At 59.5% G+C, this 24,489-nt stretch overlaps 1 pseudogene; it reads left to right on the forward strand.

Annotated features, from left to right (window-relative positions):
- The first annotated feature begins 19,649 nt into the window (after positions 1–19,649).
- LOC140464183 (UDP-glucuronosyltransferase 2C1 pseudogene) overlaps positions 19,650–24,489 on the forward strand; it is a 28,640-nt pseudogene continuing 23,800 nt past the window's right edge.

The raw sequence follows: 24,489 nt of genomic DNA on the forward strand, positions 1-24,489 counted from the left end.
GTCCCCATTCTCCCCTCTCTCTGTGGGAGCGAGTCCCCCATTCTCCCCTCTCCCTGTGGGAGTGATTCCCCATTCTCCCCTCTCCCTGTGGGAGTGAGTCCCCCATTCTCCCCTCTCCCTGTAGGAGTGAGTCCTCCATTCTCCCCTCTCCCTGTGGGAGTGATTCCCCATTCTCCCCTCTCCCTGCGGGATCAAGTCCCCCATTCTCCCCTCTCCCTGTGGGAGCGAGTCGCCCATTCTCCCCTCTCCCTGTGGGAGTGAGTCCCCCATTCTCCCCTCTCCCTGTGGGAGCGAGTCCCCCATTATCCCCTCTCCCTGTGGGGAGTGAGGCCCCCATTCTCCCCTCTCCCTGTGGAGTGTGTCCCCCATTCTCCCCTCTCCCTGTGGGAGTGTGTTCCCCATTCTCCCCTCTCCCTGTGGGAGCAAGACCTCATTCTTCCTTCTCCCTATAGGAGCGAGTTCCCCATTCTCCCTCTCCCTGTGGTAGTGAGTTCCCCCATTCCCCCCGCTCCCTGTGGGAGTGAGTTCCCCATTTTCCCCTATCCCTGTGGGAGTGAGTTCCCCATTCTCCCCTCTCCCTGTGGAAGCGCGACTCCATTCTCCCCTCTCCCTGTGGGAGTGAATCCCCCATTCTCCCCCACTCACTGTTGGGAGTGAGTCCCCCCATTCTCCCCTCTCCCTTTGGGAGCGAGTCCCCCATTCTCCTCTCTCTCTGTGGGAGTGAGTCCCCCTCTCATTGTGGGAATGAGTCCCCCATTCCCCCCTCTCCCTGTGGGAGTGACACCCCATTCTCCCCTATCCCTATGGGATTGAGTCGCCCATTCTTCCCGCTGTCTGTGGGAGTGAGTCCCCCATTCTCCCCTCTCCCTGTGGAAATAAGTCCCCCATTCTCCCCCCTAATTGTGGGAGTGAGTCCCCAATTCTCCCCTCTTCCTGTGGGATCAATTCCCCTATTCTCCCCTCTCCCTGTGGGAGTGAGTACCCCATTCTCCCCTCTCCCTGTGGGAAGTGAATCCCCCATTCTCCCCTCTCCCTGTGGGAGTGAGTCCCCCATTCTCCCCCTCTCACTGTGGGAACGAGACCCCATTCTCCCCTCTCCCTGTGGGAGTGAGTCCCCCATTCTCCCTGCTTCCAGTGGGAGCGAGTCCCTCATTCTCCCCGTCTCCCTGTGGGAGTGAGTCCCCCATTCCCCCCTCTCCCCTGTGGGAGTGAGTCCCCCATTCTCCCCTCTCACTGTGGGAGCGAGACCCCATTCTCCCCTCTCCCTGTGGGAACAAGTTCCCCCATTCTCCCCCTCTCCCTGTGGGAGTGAGACCCCCATTCCCCCCTCTCCTTGTGGGAGTAAGTCCCCCATTCCCCCCCTCTCCCTGTGGGAGTGAGTCCCCCATTCTCCCCTCTCCATGTGGGAGTGAGTCCCCCATTCCCCCCTCTCCCTGTGAGAGCGAGTCCCCCCATTCCCCCCTCTCCCTGTGAGAGCGTGTCTCCCATCTCCCCTCTCCCTGTGGGAACGAGTCCCCATTCTCCTCTCTCTGTGGGAGTGAGTCCCCCATTCTGCCCTCTCCCTGTGGGAGCGAGTCCCCCATTCTCCCCTCTCCCTGTGGGAACGAGTCCCCCATTCTCCTCTCTCTCTCTGTGGGAGTGAATCCCCCATTCTCCCCTCTCCCTGTGGGAGTGGGTCCCCCATTCTCCCCTCTCCCTGTGGGAGTGAGTCCCCCATTCTCCCCTCTCCCTGTGGGATCAAGTCCCCCATTCTCCCCTCTCCCTGTGGGAGTGTGTTCCCCATTCTCCCCTCTCCCTGTGGGAGTGGGTTCCCCATTCACCCCTCTCCCTGTGGGAGTGAGGCCCCCATTCTCCCCTCTCCCTGTGGGAGTGAGTCACCCATTCTCCCCTCTCACTGTGGGAGTGAGTCCCCCATTCTCCCCTCTCCCTGTGGGAGTGAGGCCCCCATTCTCCCCTCTCCCTGTGGGAGTGTGTCCCCCATTCTCCCCTCTCCCTGTGGGAGTGTGTCCCCCATTCTCCCCTCTCCCTGTGGGGAGCAAGACCTCATTCTTCCTTCTCCCGATAGGAGCGAGTTCCCCATTCTCCCCTCTCCCTGTGGTAGTGAGTTCCCCCATTCTCCCCTCTCCCTGTGGGAGTGAGACCCCACCCATTCCCCCCCTCTCCTTGTGGGAGTAAGTCCCCCCATTCCCCCCTCTCCCTGTGGGAGTGAGTCCCCCATTCTCCCCTCTCCATGTGGGAGTGAGTCCCCCCATTTCCCCCCTCTCCCTGTGGAAGCGCGACTCCATTCTCCCCCTCTCCCTGTGGGAGTGAATCCCCCATTCTCCCCCACTCACTGTGGGAGTGAGTCCCCCATTCTCCCCTCTCCCTGTGGGAGCGAGTCCCCCCATTCTCCCCCTCTCCCTGCGGGATCAAGTCCCCCATTCTCCCCTCTCCCTGTGGGAGCGAGTCGCCCATTCTCCCCTCTCCCTGTGGGAGTGAGTCCCCCCATTCTCCCCTCTCCCTGTGGGAGCGAGTCCCCCATTATCCCCTCTCCCTGTGGGAGTGAGGCCCCCATTCTCCCCTCTCCCTGTGGGAGTGTGTCGTGGGAGTGAGGCCCCCATTCTCCCCTCTCCCTGTGGGAGTGTGTCCCCATTCTCCCCTCTCCCTGTGGGAGTGTGTCCCCCATTCTCCCCTCTCCCTGTGGGAGCAAGACCTCATTCTTCCTTCTCCTATAGGAGCGAGTTCCCCATTCTCCCCTCTCCCTGTGGTAGTGAGTTCCCCCATTCCCCCCGCTCCCTGTGGGAGTGAGTTCCCCATTTTCCCCTATCCCTGTGGGAGTGAGTTCCCCATTCTCCCCTCTCCCTGTGGAAGCGCGACTCCCATTCTCCCCTCTCCCTGTGGGAGTGAATCCCCCATTCTCCCCCACTCACTGTGGGAGTGAGTCCCCCATTCTCCCCTCTCCCTGTGGGAGCGAGTCCCCCATTCTCCTCTCTCTCTGTGGGAGTGAGTCCCCCTCTCATTGTGGGAATGAGTCCCCCATTCCCCCCTCTCCCTGTGGGAGTGACACCCCATTCTCCCCTTCCCTATGGGATTGAGTCGCCCATTCTTCCCGCTGTCTGTGGGAGTGAGTCCCCCATTCTCCTCTCCGTGGAGTGAGTCCCCCATTCTCCCCTCTCCCTGTGGAAAATAAGTCCCCCATTCTCCCCCCTAATTGTGGGAGTGAGTCCCCAATTCTCCCCTCTTCCTGTGGGATCAATTCCCCTATTCTCCCCTCTCCCTGTGGGAGTGAGTACCCCATTCTCCCCTCTCCCTGTGGGAGTGAGTCCCCCATTCTCCCCTCTCACTGTGGGAGTGAGTCCCCCATTCTCCCCTCTCACTGTGGGAACGAGACCCCATTCTCCCCTCTCCCTGTGGGAGTGAGTCCCCCATTCTCCCTGCTTCCAGTGGAGCGAGTCCCTCATTCTCCCGTCTCCCTGTGGGAGTGAGTCCCCCATTCCCCCTCTCCCTGTGGGAGTGAGTCCCCCATTCTCCCCTCTCACTGTGGGAGCGAGACCCCATTCTCCCCTCTCCCTGTGGGAACAAGTTCCCCATTCTCCCCTCTCCCTGTGGGAGTGAGACCCCCATTCCCCCTCTCCTTGTGGGAGTAAGTCCCCCATTCCCCCCTCTGCCTGTGGGAGTGAGTCCCCCCATTCTCCCCTCTCCATGTGGGAGTGAGTCCCCCATTCCCCCCTCTCCCTGTGAGAGCGAGTCCCCTATTCCCCCCTCTCCCTGTGAGAGCGTGTCCCCCATCTCCCCTCTCCCTGTGGGAACGAGTCCCCATTCTCCTCTCTCTGTGGGAGTGAGTCCCCCATTTTGCCCTCTCCCTGTGGGAGCGAGTCCCCCATTCTCCCCTCTCCCTGTGGAACGAGTCCCCCATTCTCCTCTCTCTCTGTGGGAGTGAATCCCCCATTCTCCCCTCTCCCTGTGGGAGTGGGTCCCCCATTCTCCCCTCTCCTGTGAGAGTGAGTCCCCCATTCTCCCCTCTCCCTGTGGGATCAAGTCCCCCATTCTCCCCTCTCCCTGTGGAGTGTGTTCCCCATTCTCCCCTCTCCCTGTGGGAGTGGGTTCCCCATTCACCCCTCTCCCTGTGGGAGTGAGGCCCCCATTCTCCCCTCTCCCTGTGGGAGTGAGTCACCCATTCTCCCCTCTCACTGTGGGAGTGAGTCCCCCATTCTCCCCTCTCCCTGTGGAGTGAGGCCCCCATTCTCCCCTCTCCCTGTGGGAGTGTGTCCCCCATTCTCCCTCTCCCTGTGGGAGTGTGTCCCCCATTCTCCCCTCTCCCTGTGGGAGCAAGACCTCATTCTTCTTCTCCCTATAGGAGCGAGTTCCCCCATTCTCCCCTCTCCCTGTGGTAGTGAGTTCCCCCATTCTCCCCTCTCCCTGTGGGAGTGAGGCCCCCATTCTCCCCTCTCCCTGTGGGAGTGTGTCCCCCATTCTCCCCTCTCCCTGTGGGAGTGTGTCCCCCATTCTCCCCTCTCCCTGTGGGAGCAAGACGTCATTCTTCCTTCTCCCTATAGGAGCGAGTTCCCCATTCTCCCCTCTCCCTGTGGTAGTGAGTTCCCCATTCCCCCCGCTCCCTGTGGGAGTGAGTTCCCCATTTTCCCCTATCCCTGTGGGAGTGAGTTCCCCATTCTCCCCTCTCCCTGTGGAAGCGCGACTCCATTCTCCCCTCTCCCTGTGGGAGTGAATCCCCCATTCTCCCCCACTCACTGTGGGAGTGAGTCCCCCATTCTCCCCTCTCCCTGTGGGAGCGAGTCCCCCATTCTCCTCTCTCTCTGTGGGAGTGAGTCCCCCTCTCATTGTGGGAATGAGTCCCCCATTCCCCCCTCTCCCTGTGGGAGTGACACCCCATTCTCCCCTATCCCTATGGGATTGAGTCGCCCATTCTTCCCGCTGTCTGTGGGAGTGAGTCCCCCATTCTCCTCTCCGTGGGAGTGAGTCCCCCATTCTCCCCTCTCCCTGTGGAAATAAGTCCCCCATTCTCCCCCCTAATTGTGGGAGTGAGTCCCCAATTCTCCCCTCTTCCTGTGGGATCAATTCCCCTATTCTCCCCTCTCCCTGTGGGAGTGAGTACCCCATTCTCCCCTCTCCCTGTGGGAGTGAATCCCCCATTCTCCCCTCTCACTGTGGGAGTGAGTCCCCCATTCTCCCCTCTCACTGTGGGAACGAGAGACCCCATTCTCCCCTCTCCCTGTGGGAGTGAGTCCCCCATTCTCCCTGCTTCCAGTGGAGCGAGTCCCTCATTCTCCGTCTCCCTGTGGGAGTGAGTCCCCCATTCCCCCCTCTCCCTGTGGGAGTGAGTCCCCCATTCTCCCCTCTCACTGTGGGAGCGAGACCCCATTCTCCCCTCTCCTGTGGGAACAAGTTCCCCATTCTCCCCTCTCCCTGTGGGAGTGAGACCCCCATTCCCCCCTCTCCTTGTGGGAGTAAGTCCCCCATTCTCCCCTCTCCCTGTGGAGTGAGTCCCCCACTCTCCCCTCTCCATGTGGGAGTGAGTCCCCCATTTCCCCCCTCTCCCTGTGGGAGCGAGTCCCCCATTCCCCCCTCTCCCTGTGAGAGCGTGTCCCCCATCTCCCCTCTCCCTGTGGGAACGAGTCCCCATTCTCCTCTCTCTGTGGGAGTGAGTCCCCATTCTGCCCTCTCCCTGTGGGAGTGATTCCCCATTCTCCCCTCTCCCTGTGGGAGTGAGTCCCCCATTCTGCCCTCTCCCTGTGGGAGCGAGTCCCCCATTCTCCCCTCTCCCTGTGGGAACGAGTCCCCATTCTCCTCTCTCTCTGTGGGAGTGAATCCCCCATTCTCCCCTCTCCCTGTGGGAGTGGGTCCCCCATTCTCCCCTCTCCCTGTGAGAGTGAGTCCCCCATTCTCCCCTCTCCCTGTGGGATCAAGTCCCCCATTCTCCCCTCTCCCTGTGGGAGTGTGTTCCCCATTCTCCCCTCTCCCTGTGGGAGTGGGTTCCCCATTCACCCCTCTCCCTGTGGGAGTGAGGCCCCCATTCTCCCCTCTCCTGTGGGAGTGAGTCACCCATTCTCCCCTCTCACTGTGGGAGTGAGTCCCCCATTCTCCCCTCTCCCTGTGGGAGTGAGGCCCCCATTCTCCCCTCTCCCTGTGGGAGTGTGTCCCCCATTCTCCCCTCTCCCTGTGGGAGTGTGTCCCCCATTCTCCCCTCTCCCTGTGGGAGCAAGACCTCATTCTTCCTTCTCCCTATAGGAGCGAGTTCCCCATTCTCCCCTCTCCCTGTGGTAGTGAGTTCCCCCATTCTCCCCTCTCCCTGTGGAGTGAGACCCCCATTCCCCCCTCTCCTTGTGGGAGTAAGTCCCCCATTCCCCCCTCTCCCTGTGGGAGTGAGTCCCCCATTCTCCCCCTCTCCATGTGGGAGTGAGTCCCCCATTCCCCCCTCTCCCTGTGAGAGCGAGTCCCCCATTCCCCCCTCTCCCTGTGGGAACGAGTCCCCATTCTCCCCTCTCCCTGTGGTAGTGAGTTCCCCCATTCCCCCCGCTCCCTGTGGGAGTGAGTTCCCCATTTTCCCCTATCCCTGTGGGAGTGAGTTCCCCATTCTCCCCTCTCCCTGTGGAAGCGCGACTCCATTCTCCCCTCTCCCTGTGGGAGTGAATCCCCCATTCTCCCCCACTCACTGTGGGAGTGAGTCCCCATTCTCCCCTCTCCCTGTGGGAGCGAGTCCCCCATTCTCCTCTCTCTCTGTGGGAGTGAGTCCCCCTCTCATTGTGGGAATGAGTCCCCCATTCCCCCCTCTCCCAGTGGGAGTGACACCCCATTCTCCCCTATCCCTATGGGATTGAGTCGCCCATTCTTCCCGCTGTCTGTGGGAGTGAGTCCCCCATTCTCCTCTCCGTGGAGTGAGTCCCCATTCTCCCCTCTCCCTGTGGAAATAAGTCCCCCATTCTCCCCCCTAATTTTGGGAGTGAGTCCCCAATTCTCCCCTCTTCCTGTGGGATCAATTCCCCTATTCTCCCCTCTCCCTGTGGGAGTGAGTACCCCATTCTCCCCTCTCCCTGTGGGAGTGTGAGTACCCATTCTCCCCTCTCCCTGTGGGAGCGAGACCCCATTCTCCTCCTCTCTCCCAGTGGGAGTGAGACCCCATTCTTCCCTCTCCCAGTGGGAGTGAGACCCCATTCTTCCCTCTCCCTGTGGGAGTGAGTCCCCCATTCTCCCCTCTCCCTGTGGGAGTGAGTACCCCATTCTCCCCTCTCCCTGTGGGAGTGAGTCCCCCATTCCCCCTCTCCCTGTGGGAGTGAGTCCCCCATTCCCCCTCTCCCTGTGGGAGTGAGTCCCCCATTCCCCCCTCTCCCTGTGGGAGTGAGTCCCCCATTCTCCCCTCTCCATGTGGGAGTGAGTCCCCCATTCCCCCCTCTCCCTGTGAGAGCGAGTCCCCCATTCCCCCCTCTCCCTGTGAGAGCGAGTCCCCCATTCTCCCCTCTCCCTGTGGGAACGAGTCCCCATTCTCCCCTCTCTCTGTGGGAGCGAGTCCCCCATTCTCCCCTCTCCCTGTGGGAGTGATTCCCCATTCTCCCCTCTCCCTGTGGGAGTGAGTCCCCACATTCTCCCCTCTCCCTGTAGGAGTGAGTCCTCCATTCTCCCCTCTCCCTGTGGGAGTGATTCCCCATTCTCCCCTCTCCCTGCGGGATCAAGTCCCCCATTCTCCCCCTCTCCCTGTGGGAGCGAGTCGCCCATTCTCCCCTCTCCCTGTGGGAGTGAGTCCCCCATTCTCCCCTCTCCCTGTGGGAGCAAGACGTCATTCTTCCTTCTCCCTATAGGAGCGAGTTCCCCATTCTCCCCTCTCCCTGTGGTAGTGAGTTCCCCCATTCCCCCCGCTCCCTGTGGGAGTGAGTTCCCCATTTTCCCCTATCCCTGTGGGAGTGAGTTCCCCATTCTCCCCCTCTCCCTGTGGAAGCGCGACTCCATTCTCCCCTCTCCCTGTGGGAGTGAATCCCCCATTCTCCCCCACTCACTGTGGGAGTGAGTCCCCCATTCTCCCCTCTCCCTGTGGAGCGAGTCCCCCATTCTCCTCTCTCTCTGTGGGAGTGAGTCCCCCTCTCATTGTGGGAATGAGTCCCCATTCCCCCCTCTCCCTGTGGGAGTGACACCCCATTCTCCCCTATCCCTATGGATTGAGTCGCCCATTCTTCCCGCTGTCTGTGGGAGTGAGTCCCCCATTCTCCTCTCCGTGGGAGTGAGTCCCCCATTCTCCCCTCTCCCTGTGGAAATAAGTCCCCCATTCTCCCCCCTAATTGTGGGAGTGAGTCCCCAATTCTCCCCTCTTCCTGTGGGATCAATTCCCCTATTCTCCCCTCTCCCTGTGGGAGTGAGTACCCCATTCTCCCCTCTCCCTGTGGGAGTGAATCCCCCATTCTCCCCTCTCACTGTGGGAGTGAGTCCCCCATTCTCCCCTCTCACTGTGGGAACGAGACCCCATTCTCCCCTCTCCCTGTGGGAGTGAGTCCCCCATTCTCCCTGCTTCCAGTGGGAGCGAGTCCCTCATTCTCCCGTCTCCCTGTGGGAGTGAGTCCCCCATTCCCCCCTCTCCCTGTGGGAGTGAGTCCCCCATTCTCCCCTCTCACTGTGGGAGCGAGACCCCATTCTCCCCTCTCCCTGTGGGAACAAGTTCCCCATTCTCCCCTCTCCCTGTGGGAGTGAGACCCCCATTCCCCCCTCTCCTTGTGGGAGTAAGTCCCCCATTCTCCCCTCTCCCTGTGGGAGTGAGTCCCCCACTCTCCCCTCTCCATGTGGGAGTGAGTCCCCCATTCCCCCCTCTCCCTGTGGGAGCGAGTCCCCCATTCCCCCCTCTCCCTGTGAGAGCGTGTCCCCCATCTCCCCTCTCCCTGTGGGAACGAGTCCCCATTCTCCTCTCTCTGTGGGAGTGAGTCCCCCATTCTGCCCTCTCCCTGTGGGAGTGATTCCCCATTCTCCCCTCTCCCTGTGGGAGTGAGTCCCCCATTCTGCCCTCTCCCTGTGGGAGCGAGTCCCCCATTCTCCCCTCTCCCTGTGGGAACGAGTCCCCCATTCTCCTCTCTCTCTGTGGGAGTGAATCCCCCATTCTCCCCTCTCCCTGTGGGAGTGGGTCCCCCATTCTCCCCTCTCCCTGTGAGAGTGAGTCCCCCATTCTCCCCTCTCCCTGTGGGATCAAGTCCCCCATTCTCCCCTCTCCCTGTGGGAGTGTGTTCCCCATTCTCCCCTCTCCCTGTGGGAGTGGGTTCCCCATTCTCCCCTCTCCCTGTGGGAGTGAGTCCCCCATTCTCCCCTCTCCCTGTGGGAGTGAGTCCCCCATTCTCCCCTCTCCCTGTGGGAGTGAGGCCCCCATTCTCCCCTCTCCCTGTGGGAGTGAGTCACCCATTCTCCCCTCTCACTGTGGGAGTGAGTCCCCCATTCTCCCCTCTCCCTGTGGGAGTGAGGCCCCCATTCTCCCCTCTCCCTGTGGGAGTGTGTCCCCCATTCTCCCCTCTCCCTGTGGGAGTGTGTCCCCCATTCTCCCCTCTCCCTGTGGGAGCAAGACCTCATTCTTCCTTCTCCCTATAGGAGCGAGTTCCCCATTCTCCCCTCTCCCTGTGGTAGTGAGTTCCCCCATTCTCCCCTCTCCCTGTGGGAGTGAGACCCCCATTCCCCCCTCTCCTTGTGGGAGTAAGTCCCCCATTCCCCCCTCTCCCTGTGGGAGTGAGTCCCCCATTCTCCCCTCTCCATGTGGGAGTGAGTCCCCCATTCCCCCCTCTCCCTGTGAGAGCGAGTCCCCCATTCCCCCCTCTCCCTGTGGGAACGAGTCCCCATTCTCCCCTCTCCCTGTGGTAGTGAGTTCCCCCATTCCCCCCGCTCCCTGTGGGAGTGAGTTCCCCATTTTCCCCTATCCCTGTGGGAGTGAGTTCCCCATTCTCCCCTCTCCCTGTGGAAGCGCGACTCCATTCTCCCCTCTCCCTGTGGGAGTGAATCCCCCATTCTCCCCCACTCACTGTGGGAGTGAGTCCCCCATTCTCCCCTCTCCCTGTGGGAGCGAGTCCCCCATTCTCCTCTCTCTCTGTGGGAGTGAGTCCCCCTCTCATTGTGGGAATGAGTCCCCCATTCCCCCCTCTCCCAGTGGGAGTGACACCCCATTCTCCCCTATCCCTATGGGATTGAGTCGCCCATTCTTCCCGCTGTCTGTGGGAGTGAGTCCCCCATTCTCCTCTCCGTGGGAGTGAGTCCCCCATTCTCCCCTCTCCCTGTGGAAATAAGTCCCCCATTCTCCCCCCTAATTTTGGGAGTGAGTCCCCAATTCTCCCCTCTTCCTGTGGGATCAATTCCCCTATTCTCCCCTCTCCCTGTGGGAGTGAGTACCCCATTCTCCCCTCTCCCTGTGGGAGTGAGTACCCCATTCTCCCCTCTCCCTGTGGGAGCGAGACCCCATTCTCCTCTCTCCCAGTGGGAGTGAGACCCCATTCTTCCCTCTCCCAGTGGGAGTGAGACCCCATTCTTCCCTCTCCCTGTGGGAGTGAGTCCCCCCATTCTCCCCTCTCCCTGTGGGAGTGAGTACCCCATTCTCCCCTCTCCCTGTGGGAGTGAGTCCCCCATTCCCCCCTCTCCCTGTGGGAGTGAGTCCCCCATTCCCCCCTCTCCCTGTGGGAGTGAGTCCCCCATTCCCCCCTCTCCCTGTGGGAGTGAGTCCCCCATTCTCCCCTCTCCATGTGGGAGTGAGTCCCCCATTCCCCCCTCTCCCTGTGAGAGCGAGTCCCCCATTCCCCCCTCTCCCTGTGAGAGCGAGTCCCCCATTCTCCCCTCTCCCTGTGGGAACGAGTCCCCATTCTCCCCTCTCTCTGTGGGAGCGAGTCCCCCATTCTCCCCTCTCCCTGTGGGAGTGATTCCCCATTCTCCCCTCTCCCTGTGGGAGTGAGTCCCCCATTCTCCCCTCTCCCTGTAGGAGTGAGTCCTCCATTCTCCCCTCTCCCTGTGGGAGTGATTCCCCATTCTCCCCTCTCCCTGCGGGATCAAGTCCCCCATTCTCCCCTCTCCCTGTGGGAGCGAGTCGCCCATTCTCCCCTCTCCCTGTGGGAGTGAGTCCCCCATTCTCCCCTCTCCCTGTGGGAGCGAGTCCCCCATTATCCCCTCTCCCTGTGGGAGTGAGGCCCCCATTCTCCCCTCTCCCTGTGGGAGTGTGTCCCCCATTCTCCCCTCTCCCTGTGGGAGTGTGTCCCCCATTCTCCCCTCTCCCTGTGGGAGCAAGACCTCATTCTTCCTTCTCCCTATAGGAGCGAGTTCCCCATTCTCCCCTCTCCCTGTGGTAGTGAGTTCCCCCATTCCCCCCGCTCCCTGTGGGAGTGAGTTCCCCATTTTCCCCTATCCCTGTGGGAGTGAGTTCCCCATTCTCCCCTCTCCCTGTGGAAGCGCGACTCCATTCTCCCCTCTCCCTGTGGGAGTGAATCCCCCATTCTCCCCCACTCACTGTGGGAGTGAGTCCCCCATTCTCCCCTCTCCCTGTGGGAGCGAGTCCCCCATTCTCCTCTCTCTCTGTGGGAGTGAGTCCCCCTCTCATTGTGGGAATGAGTCCCCCATTCCCCCCTCTCCCTGTGGGAGTGACACCCCATTCTCCCCTATCCCTATGGGATTGAGTCGCCCATTCTTCCCGCTGTCTGTGGGAGTGAGTCCCCCATTCTCCTCTCCGTGGGAGTGAGTCCCCCATTCTCCCCTCTCCCTGTGGAAATAAGTCCCCCATTCTCCCCCCTAATTGTGGGAGTGAGTCCCCAATTCTCCCCTCTTCCTGTGGGATCAATTCCCCTATTCTCCCCTCTCCCTGTGGGAGTGAGTACCCCATTCTCCCCTCTCCCTGTGGGAGTGAATCCCCCATTCTCCCCTCTCACTGTGGGAGTGAGTCCCCCATTCTCCCCTCTCACTGTGGGAACGAGACCCCATTCTCCCCTCTCCCTGTGGGAGTGAGTCCCCCATTCTCCCTGCTTCCAGTGGGAGCGAGTCCCTCATTCTCCCGTCTCCCTGTGGGAGTGAGTCCCCCATTCCCCCCTCTCCCTGTGGGAGTGAGTCCCCCATTCTCCCCTCTCACTGTGGGAGCGAGACCCCATTCTCCCCTCTCCCTGTGGGAACAAGTTCCCCATTCTCCCCTCTCCCTGTGGGAGTGAGACCCCCATTCCCCCCTCTCCTTGTGGGAGTAAGTCCCCCATTCCCCCCTCTCCCTGTGGGAGTGAGTCCCCCATTCTCCCCTCTCCATGTGGGAGTGAGTCCCCCATTCCCCCCTCTCCCTGTGAGAGCGAGTCCCCCATTCCCCCCTCTCCCTGTGGGAACGAGTCCCCATTCTCCTCTCTCTGTGGGAGTGAGTCCCCCATTCTGCCCTCTCCCTGTGAGAGCGTGTCCCCCATCTCCCCTCTCCCTGTGGGAACGAGTCCCCATTCTCCTCTCTCTGTGGGAGTGAGTCCCCCATTCTGCCCTCTCCCTGTGGGAGCGAGTCCCCCATTCTCCCCTCTCCCTGTGGGAACGAGTCCCCCATTCTCCTCTCTCTCTGTGGGAGTGAATCCCCCATTCTCCCCTCTCCCTGTGGGAGTGGGTCCCCCATTCTCCCCTCTCCCTGTGACAGTGAGTCCCCCATTCTCCCCTCTCCCTGTGGGATCAAGTCCCCCATTCTCCCCTCTCCCTGTGGGAGTGTGTTCCCCATTCTCCCCTCTCCCTGTGGGAGTGGGTTCCCCATTCACCCCTCTCCCTGTGGGAGTGAGGCCCCCATTCTCCCCTCTCCCTGTGGGAGTGAGTCACCCATTCTCCCCTCTCACTGTGGGAGTGAGTCCCCCATTCTCCCCTCTCCCTGTGGGAGTGAGGCCCCCATTCTCCCCTCTCCCTGTGGGAGTGAGTCACCCATTCTCCCCTCTCACTGTGGGAGTGAGTCCCCCATTCTCCCCTCTCCCTGTGGGAGTGAGGCCCCCATTCTCCCCTCTCCCTGTGGGAGTGAGTCCCCCATTCTCCCCTCTCCCTGTGGGAGTGAGTCCCCCATTCTCCCCTCTCCCTGTGGGAGTGAGTCCCCCATTCTCCCCTCTCCCTGTGGGAGTGTGTTCCCCATTCTCCCCTCTCCCTGTGGGAGTGGGTTCAACATTCACCCCTCTCCCTGTGGGAGTGAGGCCCCCATTCTCCCCTCTCCCTGTGGGAGTGAGTCACCCATTCTCCCCTCTCACTGTGGGAGTGAGTCCCCCATTCTCCCCTCTCCCTGTGGGAGTGAGGCCCCCATTCTCCCCTCTCCCTGTGGGAGTGAGTCACCCATTCTCCCCTCTCCCTGTGGGAGTGAGGCCCCCATTCTCCCCTCTCCCTGTGGGAGTGAGGCCCCCATTCTCCCCTCTCCCTGTGGGAGTGTGTCCCCCATTCTCCCCTCTCCCTGTGGGAGTGTGTCCCCCATTCTCCCCTCTCCCTGTGGGAGCAAGACCTCATTCTTCCTTCTCCCTATAGGAGCGAGTTCCCCATTCTCCCCTCTCCCTGTGGTAGTGAGTTCCCCCATTCTCCCCTCTCCCTGTGGGAGTGAGACCCCCATTCCCCCCTCTCCTTGTGGGAGTAAGTCCCCCATTCCCCCCTCTCCCTGTGGGAGTGAGTCCCCCATTCTCCCCTCTCCATGTGGGAGTGAGTCCCCCATTCCCCCCTCTCCCTGTGAGAGTGAGTCCCCCATTCTCCCCTCTCCCTGTGGGATCAAGTCCCCCATTCTCCCCTCTCCCTGTGGGAGTGTGTTCCCCATTCTCCCCTCTCCCTGTGGGAGTGGGTTCCCCATTCACCCCTCTCCCTGTGGGAGTGAGGCCCCCATTCTCCCCTCTCCCTGTGGGAGTGAGTCACCCATTCTCCCCTCTCACTGTGGGAGTGAGTCCCCCATTCTCCCCTCTCCCTGTGGGAGTGAGGCCCCCATTCTCCCCTCTCCCTGTGGGAGTGTGTCCCCCATTCTCCCCTCTCCCTGTGGGAGTGTGTCCCCCATTCTCCCCTCTCCCTGTGGGAGCAAGACCTCATTCTTCCTTCTCCCTATAGGAGCGAGTTCCCCATTCTCCCCTCTCCCTGTGGTAGTGAGTTCCCCCATTCCCCCCACTCCCTGTGGGAGTGAGTTCCCCATTTTCCCCTATCCCTGTGGGAGTGAGTTCCCCATTCTCCCCTCTCCCTGTGGAAGCGCGACTCCATTCTCCCCTCTCCCTGTGGGAGTGAATCCCCCATTCTCCCCCACTCACTGTGGGAGTGAGTCCCCCATTCTCCCCTCTCCCTGTGGGAGCGAGTCCCCCATTCTCCTCTCTCTCTGTGGGAGTGAGTCCCCCTCTCATTGTGGGAATGAGTCCCCCATTCCCCCCTCTCCCTGTGGGAGTGACACCCCATTCTCCCCTATCCCTATGGGATTGAGTCGCCCATTCTTCCCGCTGTCTGTGGGAGTGAGTCCCCCATTCTCCTCTCCGTGGGAGTGAGTCCCCCATTCTCCCCTCTCCCTGTGGAAATATGTCCCCCATTCTCCCCCCTAATTTTGGGAGTGAGTCCCCAATTCTCCCCTCTTCCTGTGGGATCAATTCCCCTATTCTCCCCTCTCCCTGTGGGACTGAGTACCCCATTCTCCCCTCTCCCTGTGGGAGTGAGTACCCCATTCTCCCCTCTCCCTGTGGGAGCGAGACCCCATTCTCCTCTCTCCCAGTGGGAGTGAGACCCCATTCTTCCCTCTCCCAGTGGGAGTGAGACCCCATTCTTCCCTCTCCCTGTGGGAGTGAGTCCCCCATTCTCCCCTCTCCCTGTGGGAGTGAGTACCCCATTCTCCCCTCTCCCTGTGGGAGTGAGTCCCCCATTCCCCCCTCTCCCTGTGGGAGTGAGTCCCCCATTCCCCCCTCTCCCTGTGGGAGTGAGTCCCCCATTCCCCCCTCTCCCTGTGGGAGTGAGTCCCCCATTCTCCCCTCTCCATGTGGGAGTGAGTCCCCCATTCCCCCCTCTCCCTGTGAGAGCGAGTCCCCCATTCCCCCCTCTCCCTGTGAGAGCGAGTCCCCCATTCTCCCCTCTCCCTGTGGGAACGAGTCCCCATTCTCCCCTCTCTCTGTGGGAGCGAGTCCCCCATTCTCCCCTCTCCCTGTGGGAGTGATTCCCCATTCTCCCCTCTCCCTGTGGGAGTGAGTCCCCCATTCTCCCCTCTCCCTGTAGGAGTGAGTCCTCCATTCTCCCCTCTCCCTGTGGGAGTGATTCCCCATTCTCCCCTCTCCCTGCGGGATCAAGTCCCCCATTCTCCCCTCTCCCTGTGGGAGCGAGTCGCCCATTCTCCCCTCTCCCTGTGGGAGTGAGTCCCCCATTCTCCCCTCTCCCTGTGGGAGCGAGTCCCCCATTATCCCCTCTCCCTGTGGGAGTGAGGCCCCCATTCTCCCCTCTCCCTGTGGGAGTGTGTCCCCCATTCTCCCCTCTCCCTGTGGGAGTGTGTCCCCCATTCTCCCCTCTCCCTGTGGGAGCAAGACCTCATTCTTCCTTCTCCCTATAGGAGCGAGTTCCCCATTCTCCCTCTCCCTGTGGTAGTGAGTTCCCCCATTCCCCCCGCTCCCTGTGGGAGTGAGTTCCCCATTTTCCCCTATCCCTGTGGGAGTGAGTTCCCCATTCTCCCCTCTCCCTGTGGAAGCGCGACTCCATTCTCCCCTCTCCCTGTGGGAGTGAGTCCCCCATTCTCCCCTCTCCCTGTGGGAATGAGTCCCCCATTCCCCCCTCTCCCTGTGGGAGTGACACCCCATTCTCCCCTATCCGTATGGGATTGAGTCGCCCATTCTTCCCGCTGTCTGTGGGAGTGAGTCCCCCATTCTCCTCTCCGTGGGAGTGAGTCCCCCATTCTCCCCTCTCCATGTGGGAGTGAGTCCCCCATTCCCCCCTCTCCCTGTGAGAGCGAGTCCCCCATTCCCCCCTCTCCCTGTGGGAGTAAGTCCCCCATTCTCCCCTCTCCCTGTGGGAACGAGTCCCCATTCTCCCCTCTCTCTGTGGGAGCGAGTCCCCCATTCTCCCCTCTCCCTGTGGGAGTGATTCCCCATTCTCCCCTCTCCCTGTGGGAGTGAGTCCCCCATTCTCCCCTCTCCCTGTAGGAGTGAGTCCTCCATTCTCCCCTCTCCCTGTGGGAGTGATTCCCCATTCTCCCCTCTCCCTGCGGGATCAAGTCCCCCATTCTCCCCTCTCCCTGTGGGAGCGAGTCGCCCATTCTCCCCTCTCCCTGTGGGAGTGAGTCCCCCATTCTCCCCTCTCCCTGTGGGAGCGAGTCCCCCATTATCCCTTGTCCCTGTGGGAGTGAGTCCCCCCCATTATCCCCTCTCCCTGTGGGAGTGACACCCCATTCTCCCCTATCCCTATGGGATTGAGTCGCCCATTCTTCCCGCTGTCTGTGGGAGTGAGTCCCCCATTCTCCCCTCTCCCTGTGGAAATAAGTCCCCCATTCTCCCCCCTAATTTTGGGAGTGAGTCCCCAATTCTCCCCTCTTCCTGTGGGATCAATTCCCCTATTCTCCCCTCTCCCTGTGGGAGTGAGTACCCCATTCTCCCCTCTCCCTGTGGGAGTGAGTACCCCATTCTCCCCTCTCCCTGTGGGAGCGAGACCCCATTCTCCTCTCTCCCAGTGGGAGTGAGACCCCATTCTTCCCTCTCCCAGTGGGAGTGAGACCCCATTCTTCCCTCTCCCTGTGGGAGTGAGTCCCCCATTCTCCCCTCTCCCTGTGGGAGTGAGTACCCCATTCTCCCCTCTCCCTGTGGGAGTGAGTCCCCCATTCCCCCCTCTCCCTGTGGGAGTGAGTCCCCCATTCCCCCCTCTCCCTGTGGGAGTGAGTCCCCCATTCCCCCCTCTCCCTGTGGGAGTGAGTCCCCCATTCTCCCCTCTCCATGTGGGAGTGAGTCCCCCATTCCCCCCTCTCCCTGTGAGAGCGAGTCCCCCATTCCCCCCTCTCCCTGTGAGAGCGAGTCCCCCATTCTCCCCTCTCCCTGTGGGAACGAGTCCCCATTCTCCCCTCTCTCTGTGGGAGCGAGTCCCCCATTCTCCCCTCTCCCTGTGGGAGTGATTCCCCATTCTCCCCTCTCCCTGTGGGAGTGAGTCCCCCATTCTCCCCTCTCCCTGTAGGAGTGAGTCCTCCATTCTCCCCTCTCCCTGTGGGAGTGATTCCCCATTCTCCCCTCTCCCTGCGGGATCAAGTCCCCCATTCTCCCCTCTCCCTGTGGGAGCGAGTCGCCCATTCTCCCCTCTCCCTGTGGGAGTGAGTCCCCCATTCTCCCCTCTCCCTGTGGGAGCGAGTCCCCCATTATCCCCTCTCCCTGTGGGAGTGAGGCCCCCATTCTCCCCTCTCCCTGTGGGAGTGTGTCCCCCATTCTCCCCTCTCCCTGTGGGAGTGTGTCCCCCATTCTCCCCTCTCCCTGTGGGAGCAAGACCTCATTCTTCCTTCTCCCTATAGGAGCGAGTTCCCCATTCTCCCCTCTCCCTGTGGTAGTGAGTTCCCCCATTCCCCCCGCTCCCTGTGGGAGTGAGTTCCCCATTTTCCCCTATCCCTGTGGGAGTGAGTTCCCCATTCTCCCCTCTCCCTGTGGAAGCGCGACTCCATTCTCCCCTCTCCCTGTGGGAGTGAATCCCCCATTCTCCCCCACTCACTGTGGGAGTGAGTCCCCCATTCTCCCCTCTCCCTGTGGGAGCGAGTCCCCCATTCTCCTCTCTCTCTGTGGGAGTGAGTCCCCCTCTCATTGTGGGAATGAGTCCCCCATTCCCCCCTCTCCCTGTGGGAGTGACACCCCATTCTCCCCTATCCCTATGGGATTGAGTCGCCCATTCTTCCCGCTGTCTGTGGGAGTGAGTCCCCCATTCTCCTCTCCGTGGGAGTGAGTCCCCCATTCTCCCCTCTCCCTGTGGAAATATGTCCCCCATTCTCCCCCCTAATTGTGGGAGTGAGTCCCCAATTCTCCCCTCTTCCTGTGGGATCAATTCCCCTATTCTCCCCTCTCCCTGTGGGAGTGAGTACCCCATTCTCCCCTCTCCCTGTGGGAGTGAGTACCCCATTCTCCCCTCTCCCTGTGGGAGCGAGACCCCATTCTCCTCTCTCCCAGTGGGAGTGAGACCCCATTCTTCCCTCTCCCAGTGGGAGTGAGACCCCATTCTTCCCTCTCCCTGTGGGAGTGAGTCCCCCATTCTCCCCTCTCCCTGTGGGAGTGAGTACCCCATTCTCCCCTCTCCCTGTGGGAGTGAGTCCCCCATTCCCCCCTCTCCCTGTGGGAGTGAGTCCCCCATTCCCCCCTCTCCCTGTGGGAGTGAGTCCCCCATTCCCCCCTCTCCCTGTGGGAGTGAGTCCCCCATTCTCCCCTCTCCATGTGGGAGTGAGTCCCCCATTCCCCCCTCTCCCTGTGAGAGCGAGTCCCCCATTCCCCCCTCTCCCTGTGAGAGCGAGTCCCCCATTCTCCCCTCTCCCTGTGGGAACGAGTCCCCATTCTCCCCTCTCTCTGTGGGAGCGAGTCCCCCATTCTCCCCTCTCCCTGTGGGAGTGATTCCCCATTCTCCCCTCTCCCTGTGGGAGTGAGTCCCCCATTCTCCCCTCTCCCTGTAGGAGTGAGTCCTCCATTCTCCCCTCTCCCTGTGGGAGTGATTCCCCATTCTCCCCTCTCCCTGCGGGATCAAGTCCCCCATTCTCCCCTCTCCCTGTGGGAGCGAGTCGCCCATTCTCCCCTCTCCCTGTGGGAGTGAGTCCCCCATTCTCCCCTCTCCCTGTGGGAGCGAGTCCCCCATTATCCCTTGTCCCTGTGGGAGTGAGTCCCCCCCATTATCCCCTCTCCCTGTGGGAGTGATTCCCCCATTCTATTGTTTATTTGAGAGCAAATCCCACATTTTCCCCTCTCCGTGAGGAGGGGACAGAGGAATTTTTCGACCTGTGTGGATTTATTATCAACTGACTGATTTTTAGGAACCCCATGTCTCACAAGCGGAGACACTCTCTCTCTCTGCCCCCACACCACCCATCTCTATTCAGTTGGCATCTCGGTACCCCGTCTCCCCCCAGCCTGTTTCTCAGTAGAGGCATGAGCCAGTCATTTCCTGATCAGCAAACCCGCACATTTATGCGATCACCAAAATCAATATTCTTTATGTATTCTCCAGTGCCTCACTGTCCTGGAATTACTTGCAGTGTGGGTGAACCAAGGTTCTGCATGCATCTGCAAATCCTTGTCTACATTCCAATCTAGCCCAGCTCTTGGTTTGCATATTTTTTCCCATAACTTGTCTAACTTCATTTATATCTTTCAGGTCCTCTTCGTTATTTACATACAGTTGTTGGGCAAGCCTTTTAGTGTGTAGGTTCCTTTTGTTTTCTTCAAAGTTAGAATTCACACAACACCAGGTTATAGTCCAAAAGGTTTATTTGAAAACGCAAGCTGCTCCTTTGAAAGGTGAGGTTGGATTACTACCTGGTGGTCGTGTGACTTCTGACTTTGCCCACCCCAGTCCAACACTGGCACCTCCACATCTTTTGTTTGATGTATCCATGGGATGTGGGCATTTGGCAGAATGCCTCATCACCAGAACTCTCCATCACGCACCAGTACCCGTGCGATCCTGGTCTGTCTGCACCACCACACCCTTCCCCTGAAGTGAATGTGGGCGGGGAACCAGGGGCAGGGAGGTGGACACTGTCACACATACTCTCGCGGAATGTGCCTTTGCAAGGAAAGTCTGGAGACAAAAGCAGTGTCGTTTTCTTCACCAACGTTCATCCCAAGCAGCTCTGAGACGCGGGACTCTGCGCTGTACAGTCTGTTCCCCAGGACGCACACTGAGACAAACATCTGCACCTGGAGGGCATCAACTCACTGAAAGACTCTCTGCCTGAAACTTGTTGGTCTTTCAGAACGAGAAGTTGGCCCCAGCTGATTGTTCCAGACTGGCACATCCCAAGGTCCACAGCTATGTGCTGAGGTAAGCACTGAAGCTTGGGGCAGCTGCCACCAAGATGTGGTGGGGAAAAACCAAAGTCTGAGGTCTTCCTGCTGAAGTTCATTGGGGGTTCGCTCAGTTATTGGACGCTCCCAATGCCACAAATGCACGTAAATATAGTCTTGTACAAGTAACAGATGCCTTTGGCTTGATGTTGGATAGCCTAGGTGAAAGTGAGGACTGCAAATTCTGGAGATTAGAGTTGAGTGGAAAAGCACAGCAGGTCAGGCAGCATCCAAGGAGCAGGAGAATCGATGTTTCAGACAAAAGCCCTTCATCAGGAATGTTGGATAGAGTCAAACCTCTTTCCCTGATATGCTACTGTACAGACTGAACTGCGTTTGTGACAATGTATATACACAAAAATATATTTTATAAATATATTTTTGAAATACAAAAATGGATGTGGGTATCACTGGCTGGGTTGGTCAATGCTACACATCCTTAATTGACCCCTTGAGAATGTACCTTTGTAACCTGCTTTGGTTCATGTAGTGCCACTAGGGAGGATCCAGCAACACTTTTATTAAGAGGGACATACAGTACAAGGAGGTGATGTTGGACTTGTACAGCACACTTATTAGACATCAGCTAGAGTACTGTGTACAGTTATGGGCAGTACATTATAGGGAGGATGTGAACACACTGGAACCTCGATTGGTTCCAGGGATGAGAAACTTCAGCAGTGAAGACACATTGAAGATGTTGGAGAGGAGAAGGCTGATGGGAAATTTGACAGTGGATTTCAAAATCACGTGAGGGGTGTGGGGGTATATCAGGGTGTCACAGCGAGGATTTCAAAGAATAGACTGGGAGAAGCTGTTCACACTCTGAAAAGAAACAAGAACGAGAAGGGGTATAGATTTAAAGTAATGTGCAAACAAAGCAAGGCGTACCGCTCTGCGAGTAGTTAGGGGATAGGACGTACTGCCTGGAAATGTGGCAGACATAGGTTCCATCAAGATATTCAACAAGGCAACGCTTGGTTCTTCTGATCAATGAAAACGTGCAAGTGTTACAGGGAAAAGCAGGGGATTGGCCCAAGGAAATCATATACATTCGGTAAAAAAAACCAGAGGGGGAACAGGATAAAGATCCAGAGACGGGGATAGAGGGGGAACGGGATAAAGACCCAGAGACGGGGATAGAGGGGGAACGGGATAAAGACCCAGAGACGGGGATAGAGGGGGAATGGGATAAAGACCCAGAGACGGGGATAGAGGGGGAATGGGATAAAGACCCAGAGAGGGAGATGGGGAAAGAGGGGGAACGGGATAAAGACCCAGAGGGGGAGATGGGGATAGAGGGGGAACGGGATAAAGACCCAGAGACGGGGATAGAGGGGGAACGGGATAAAGACCCAGAGACGGGGATAGAGGGGGAATGGGATAAAGACCCAGAGACGGGGATAGAGGGGGAACGGGATAAACGCCCAGAGGGGGAGACGGGGATAGAGGGGGAACGGGATAAAGACCCAGAGGGGGAGACGGGGATAGAGGGGGAACGGGATAAACGCCCAGAGGGGGAGACGGGGATAGAGGGGGAACGGGATAAAGACCCAGAGGGGGAGACGGGGATAGAGGGGGAACAGGATAAAGACCCAGAGAGGGAGATGGGGAAAGAGGGGGAACGGGATAAAGAACCAGAAACGGGGATAGAGGGGGAACATGATAAAGAACCAGAGACGGGGATAGAGGGGGAACGGGAGAAAGACCCAGAGGGGGAGATGGATCAAGGAGAATCAGGGAATGAACCAGTGGAAGTGACAGAGGAGATTAAATATTTGAGATTTTATGTGGAATGCACAATGAATGAGTGGTGACATCAGATTTATTCGGGAATTTAAAAAGGTGGGGGAAAGTCGGAGAAAGACACAATGAGTGGGAAGGATTTCGCAGGGATATGGACGGGAAGGCAATGGGGAAGTTTGTACATGTGTGTGAGAAAGTGTGTGTGCGCACATGTGAGAGAGTGTGTGTACATACGCGCATGTGAGTACATGTGTGAGTGTGAGGGAGAGAGTGTGCGTGCACGTGTGAGAGACAGCATGTGTGTCTGCACATGTGAGTGCTTGAGTGTGTGTGTGAGGGAGAATGTGGGTGTGAGAGAGACAGCATGTGTGTGAATAAGTGTGTGTGGGAGAGTGTGTGTGAGAGAGAGTGTGTGTATGTGTGTAAGAGAGTGTGTATGTGTTAGTGTGTGTGTGAGAGAGTGTGTGAGAGTGAGACAGAGTGTGTGTATGTTAAGTGTGTGTGTGTGTGAGAGAGTGTGTGTGTAAATGTGTGTGTGAGGAAGAGTGTGTGTGAGGGAGAGTGAGTGTGTCAGAGAGAGTGTGTGTGTGACCATGTGTGTGTGCATGTCACACGTGAGAGATATGGGATGTGGATTAATTCAACAGTTCTGTAAAAGAGATGGCATACGGGTGTATAGGCCAAATGGTCTGCATCTGTGCCCTACCATCATGTAATGATGGTGCCTTGATCTCCCAGGATTGCGTGACTCTTCCTGATAGCTCCACCCAAGTTGCTCTAACTGACTTGGCAATGTTGCTTTTGGAACATTCCGTACCTACCACTCAGATATGGGGAGCTGCGATCGTACCACAACAGCATGGCTGCCATGAGGTGGAGCATTCATTCCACACCGGTGTCAAAGTGATCACACCTTCCATATGGAGTGTGGTGGGAAGGCCCAGAGGGGAGAACATGGTGAGCTGGTTGGCAATTCAATAGGCCAGACATTGGAAACACATCATTAATGGATCACCACGGGGAAAATGGGATGGTGACAACGGCAGGCTGGATACATGCAAACCTTTCCTTGAGCAACCGGCCACTTCCTGGCTGTAGGTTAGGGAGACAGAACTCTCAGCTCACACACACCCCAGAGCACTGTCCACAGGCCAGACCCAGTCTTTCTTGAGTGCAGCATCACCAGACCTCAAGGCAATGACCATTAATGAAATCCATTCACATTTACAATTCAAACACAGCCGTTTTATCATTCATTTCAACTTTCCAATCACTGACATCTCCTCCAACCGCTACACTGACCACCAATCGCTGTCCCCCCCTCCTCCAGCCCCTACACCCCCTCCCTATCCCTGTACCTCCTCCTCCAGCCCCTACACCCCCTCCCTATCCCTGTACCTCCTCCTCCAGCCCCTACACCCACTCCCTATCCCTGTACCTCCTCCTCCAGCCCCTACACCCCCTCCCTATCCCTGTACCTCCTCCTCCAGCCCCTACACCCCCTCCCTATCCCTGTACCTCCTCCTCCAGCCCCTACACCCCCTCCCTATCCCTGTACCTCCTCCTCCAGCCCCTACACCCCCTCCCTATCCCTGTACCTCCTCCTCCAGCCCCTACACCCCCTCCCTATCCCTGTACCTCCTCCTCCAGCCCCTACACCCCCTCCCTATCTCTGTCCCCTCCTCCAGCCCCTACACCCCCTCCCTATCCCTGTACCTCCTCCTCCAGCCCCTACACCCCCTCCCTATCCCTGTACCTCCTCCTCCAGCCCCTACACCCCCTCCCTATCCCTGTACCTCCTCCTCCAGCCCCTACACCCCCTCCCTATCGCTGTCCCCTCCTCCAGCCCCTACACCCCCCTCCCTATCTCTGTACCTCCTCCTCCAGCCCCTCCACGCCCTCCCTATCCCTGTCCCCTCCTCCAGCCCCTACACACCCCTCCCTATCTCTGTCCCCTCCTCCAGCCCCTCCACGCCCTCCCTATCCCTGTCCCCTCCTCCAGCCCCTACACCCCCCTCCCTATCTCTGTCCCCTCCTCCAGCCCCCACACCCCCTCCCTTTCTCTGTTCCCTCCTCCTCCAGCCCCTACACCCCCCTCCCTATCTCTGTCCCCTCCTCCAGCCCCCACACCCACTCCCTTTCTCTGTTCCCTCCTCCTCCAGCCCCTACACTCCCTCCCTATCTCTGTCCCCTCCTCCAGCCCCTACACACCCTCCCTATCTCTGTCTCCTCCTCCAGCCCCTACACCCCCTCCCTATCTCTGTCCCCTCCTCTAGCCCCTACACCCCCTCCCTATCTCTGTCCCCTCCTCCTCCAGCCCCTACACCCCCTCCCTATCTCTGTCCCCTCCTCCAGCCCCTACACCTCCCTCCCTATCTCTGTCCCCTCCTCCAGCCCCTACACCCCCTCCCTATCCCCGTCCCCTCCTCCAGCCCCTACACCTCCCTCCCTATCTCTGTCCCCTCCTCTCGCCCCTACACCCCCCTCCCTATCCCTGTCCCCTCCTCCAGCCCCTACACCCCGTCCCTATCTCTGTCCCCTCCTCCAGCCCCTACACCCCCTCCCTATTCCTGTCCCCTCCTCCAGCCCCTACACCCCCTCCCTATCCCCTGTCCCCTCCTCCAGCCCCTACACCCCCTCCCTATCCCCGTCCCCTCCTCCAGCCCCCTACACCCCCTCCCTATCTCTGTCCCCTCCTCCAGCCCCTACACCCCCTCCCTATCCCCTGTCCCCTCCTCCAGCCCCTACACCCCCTCCCTATCCCCGTCCCCTCCTCCAGCCCCCTACACCCCCTCCCTATCTCTGTCCCCTCCTCCAGCCCCTACAC

Source organism: Chiloscyllium punctatum, chromosome 39 (genome assembly GCF_047496795.1).
Source record: "Chiloscyllium punctatum isolate Juve2018m chromosome 39, sChiPun1.3, whole genome shotgun sequence".
NCBI lineage: Eukaryota > Metazoa > Chordata > Chondrichthyes > Orectolobiformes > Hemiscylliidae > Chiloscyllium > Chiloscyllium punctatum.